Source organism: Macaca fascicularis, chromosome X, assembly GCF_037993035.2.
Source record: "Macaca fascicularis isolate 582-1 chromosome X, T2T-MFA8v1.1".
In the NCBI taxonomy this organism is placed as follows: Eukaryota; Metazoa; Chordata; class Mammalia; order Primates; family Cercopithecidae; genus Macaca; species Macaca fascicularis.
The window spans coordinates 56,065,399-56,069,805 of NC_088395.1; the positions used below are offsets into that span (position 1 = coordinate 56,065,399).

General features: G+C 39.6%; 1 pseudogene; it reads left to right on the top strand.

Moving 5' to 3' along the window:
* The first annotated feature begins 1,425 nt into the window (after positions 1 to 1,425).
* Positions 1,426 to 2,309, top strand: LOC102129713 (coiled-coil domain-containing protein 117 pseudogene; annotated as a pseudogene).
* Positions 2,310 to 4,407: the final 2,098 nt, after the last annotated feature.

Genomic DNA, 4,407 nt, shown 5'->3' on the forward strand with positions numbered 1-4,407 from the left:
ACAGGAAGGGGAACATCACACACCGGGGCCTGTTGTGGGGTGGGGGAAGAGGGGAGGGATAGCATTAGGAGATATACCTAATGTCAATGACGAGTTAAGGGATGCAGTACACCAACAAGGCATATGTAACAAACCTGCACATTGTGCATATGTACCCTAGAACTTAAAGTATAATTTTAAAAAATGTGATTCATTATATAAACAAAACAAAAAACAAATTATTATCTCAATAGCTGTAGAAAAGCTTTTTAATAAAACTAAACACCGCTTCAGGCTTAAAATTCTCAATAAATTAGGTATTGAAGAAACATGCCTCAAAACAATGAGAGCCATGTATGACAGACCCAGAGCCAACATCATAAAGAATGGGACAAAGCTGAAAGCATTCTCCTTGAAAACTGGTACAAAACAAAGGTGCCCTCTCTCATCAATTCTATTCAACATAGTATTGGAAGTTCTCAGCAGAGCAATTAGGTAAGAGAAATTAAAAAAAAAAAATCCAAATAGGGAGACAGGAAGTCAACCTACTCCTGTGTCCAGATGACATAATCCTACATCGAGAAAACCTTGTGGTCTCAACCCAAAAGTTCCTAAAGCTGATAAACAACTTAAGCAAAGTCTCAGGATAAAAAATCAATGTACAAAAAAATCACAGGCCAGATGTGGTGGCTCACACCTGTAATCCCAGCAAACTGGGAGGCTGAGGCAGGTGGATCACTTGAGGCCAGGAGTTCGAGACCAGCCTGCCCTGGCCAACATGACAAAATGCTGCCTCTACTAAAAATATAAAAATTAGCCAGGTGTAGTGGTGCATGCCTGTAGGATCATCTACGGGGGAGAACGAGACAGGAGAATCACTTGAAGCCGGCACATGGAGTTTACAGTGGACGGTAATCATGCCACTGCACTCCAGCATGGGCAACAGAGCGGGACTCCATCCACACAAAAAAAATCACTAGAATTCCTTACACTCCAACAACGGTAAAGCTCAGAGGTAAATCAAGAATGCAACCCCAGTCACAACTGCTACACAAAAAATATGAAATAACTAGGAACATGACTAACCAGAAAAGTGAAAGATCTCTACAAAGAGAATGCAAAACACTGCTTAAAAAAAAAAAAGAGAGAGCGATGACACAAACAAATGGAAAAACATTTCATGCTCATGGATAGGAAAAATGATTATCATTAGAATGGTCAAATTGCCAAAAGCAGTTTCAGGATTCAATGCTATTACTATCAAACTACCAACGACATTCTTCACAGAACTAGGAAAAACTATTTTAAAATTCATGTGAGAGCTCAGATTAAGATGGCGGATAAGAGGCAGGACTAGCTCTTGAAGGCGTGACATTGGGTCCAGAGTAGGCTCAGAGCTGGGCGCCTCTCAGCAGTCGCTGTGGCTGCAGCTACCTTCTCATAGCCATGGCTGTGCTCCTCTAGCCTTTCAGCGGCCTCCCCCTGAGCTGCAGTTTGGACTTCCTCCAGCGGCCGCTTGCCTTGCCTAGCGGGTTTTTCCACCTGGGGGCAGACAGCGCCCAGCTGGCACCATGGCTAGGACCATGAGCAGTCCCAAGCAACCACAGTGGGAGAACGGTGCACGACATTTTCCCATTCATTGTAAAAAGAAACACAAGCTAGAGGAGCAGGAGGAGGAGGATTGCCTGCTAAAAAAAAAAAAAAAAAAAGGAAAAAAAGATAATTGAAGCAGAGCTCTGTGCTGGTCATAATGACTGAATTCTTTGTGCATGCCAAGATGTAGAGGGGTGTGGAGTGTGGAGTAAAGCCATGCACTAGTGGACTTTCTCTACCTGGAATATTAGATTCTATTTGTGAAGAAATAGATGAGACAACTGGAGAACCAGTGTGAAGTTGCCTGAAGTAAGCTTCAGGAGATTGAAGACAGGATAATTGATGAAGAAGTTGAAGCTCACAGAAATGTTAACCACCTCCGTAGTCTTCTCCTTTCTGATACTATGAAAACAGGTTTGAAGAAGGAATTTGGTGAACTTTACAAAAAAAAAAAAAATTGAGTCTACGAGCCATCCTTCCATGGAGCTTGTTCTCTAGAAACCCCTCACTGAACTCCTTCCCAATGAGCCAAAGCCATCTTCTAATGCTAAGAACTATACAGGAGAGAGCCAAGCTAAGCATGCAGCTGCTGGCATTGCCTTCTCTCAGAGAACTGAACTGTTCTGGGAACTTGGGCACACAGGGATGTCTCCTTATAATGGTTTGGAGATAGCTACTAGCACAGAAGCAGAGATGGAACTCTAGAAACCAATTTATACAATAAAGTCGTCAAATGTTAGGAGAATCCTGTGTTCATTTATGAGCCAATTTGCATAGTATAGGGACTTGCAAGTTTTATGAAATGGGTGTAATAATATCTCCACCTGTGATTTGGGGTGGGACTCTCATTTTGGGTAGACATTTATTGAATTCAACTTTTTGCCAAGAAAGTTTGTCTCAACGGAAACACAGTTTTCAGTGGGACTTATTGAAGAAATGTTGGATTACAGTCTCTTCAAAGGTAAGTATAGAAGCTATATGTGTAAGGGTGACTTAAATCATATGTCACATTGTCTAGACTATTCAGACACTTAGAGAATATTCTCCTTGAATTAAAAAGGATGATTAAGAAAGGATGCTCCTACTACAACTGTACCCTGACAGTTAAGTCACAGTTTAGTCTGTAGATACAAGCTGTTTACAGTGGCGACTATATATAATGGGGGAGAAGGAGGGAAGATGGCAGTAGCTTAAGCCTGTTGCTAAGAAATTTAATAAAGGCTCTGAAACTTGTAAATTAGTTGTCAATTCAATATAGCTCTGTTGAATAAATAGCCAACAGCATGTGGCTCTCCTCTTTGCCTCTGAAAATGCAATGAAAATACAGAGAAAAAGTTTTTCCTTCAAGGCTTTTTGTCTTGTGCCACTGTTGCTCCTTGGTTTCCCATGCATAATTGATAAGCCCAGTTATTCAGTAATGTTTACAAATTAATTAACTTTGAATGATAGCTAAAAGATTATGAGGTAACCCAAGTGCAAATTATGTATGGGATAAGCATCCTTTAGTGCATCCTAAGGAATGCTTTGTCAGCTAAACCCAGTATTGATAACTTTAGTAATTAAAAAAAAGTTATACTTATATTAGCAAGTTGTTTTAAAATGTTAATTTAGAGAACAGTGAAATTGACAATGTAGGAGCAAATGACATTGAGGTTTACTGACATAGACAATTTGACTGGTGCTTAGACTATTGTGCAGTAGGCCTAAATAGTAGTGGACAATGCTTCCTGCTAGCAGAAAGCCTTCATCTTATTGAGTACCTAAGCCAGGTTCCAGGTGTCCTTTGAGGATAGCCAAGTTTGAAATTTTTAGTTTCTCAGGCAGAGCTCTTCTGTGTGGTAGGGACTCACAGGGCAAAGTAAAATTACAATTCCTTTACTGCTACAGAATATTAACTATAGGTTACTAAATGAGTGCTATGGTGTAATACTGGCCCTCCCTTCACACAACAGGACACCACCCCAGTTTTGTTTTGTTTCCTGGGTTTCTTCCCCCTTTGTAAGCAGGCACGAGATACCATTTGTAGAATAAAAAAATGTTTTATGCCACATAAATGTGAATTTTTAGAAACTACATTCCATGCATTTTGAAACCCTTACTGAAATGTCTCCTGTTGTTACAGATGGCATAGAAGTCACAAGTCTATTAACTGGTCTATTAAATGTTCTACACCATTCTACAGATGGCGTAGAAGTCACAAGTCTATTAATTGTTGCTTCTTTGGCCTCTTCCTGCTTTCTCTTTCTGTTTGGATAGTCAGGAAAAGATTTAATGTTTAATATTTAAATAAAATATTTGATGTCTACACAGTAAAAGTATTCAAACTTCGCACCACTATTGAAAGCAGTTGGAAACCAGATAATAGTTTCTTAATCTTATATTTAGAGATGAATGTAAACTGTATTCTTTTGAAATGTGCAAGTGTTTGATTCATGCCATTTGATAAACTCGTGCCTTGTAGTCATTGTTTAATGGAACCAGCTTGTAAAGTTTGTAGCCTTAAATAAATCTCCATGCTAAAAAAGTGTGCTCTAGTGCAACACAAAAACATGAAGTGACTGCCCAGAGGTGGAGTTAGTGTTAAAGTGGAAAGGGAGATGACACATTTCCCAAGAAGGACCCGAAACACACCAAGATTGTCTTCTACAGGAATTGTTTGGGAGGCCTCTGAGTAAAGGTCTTATGATGAAAAGGGAGCAAAGAGGCCCCCAAACAAAGCTCTGATAGTACTGGTAAACATAGGAGAGAATTAAGATTCTGTTAATTAAAATCCAAAGAGAGCTTATCTGAGGAGTTAAGTTACCTGATATAATTATTTCTTGGAACTTTGGCACG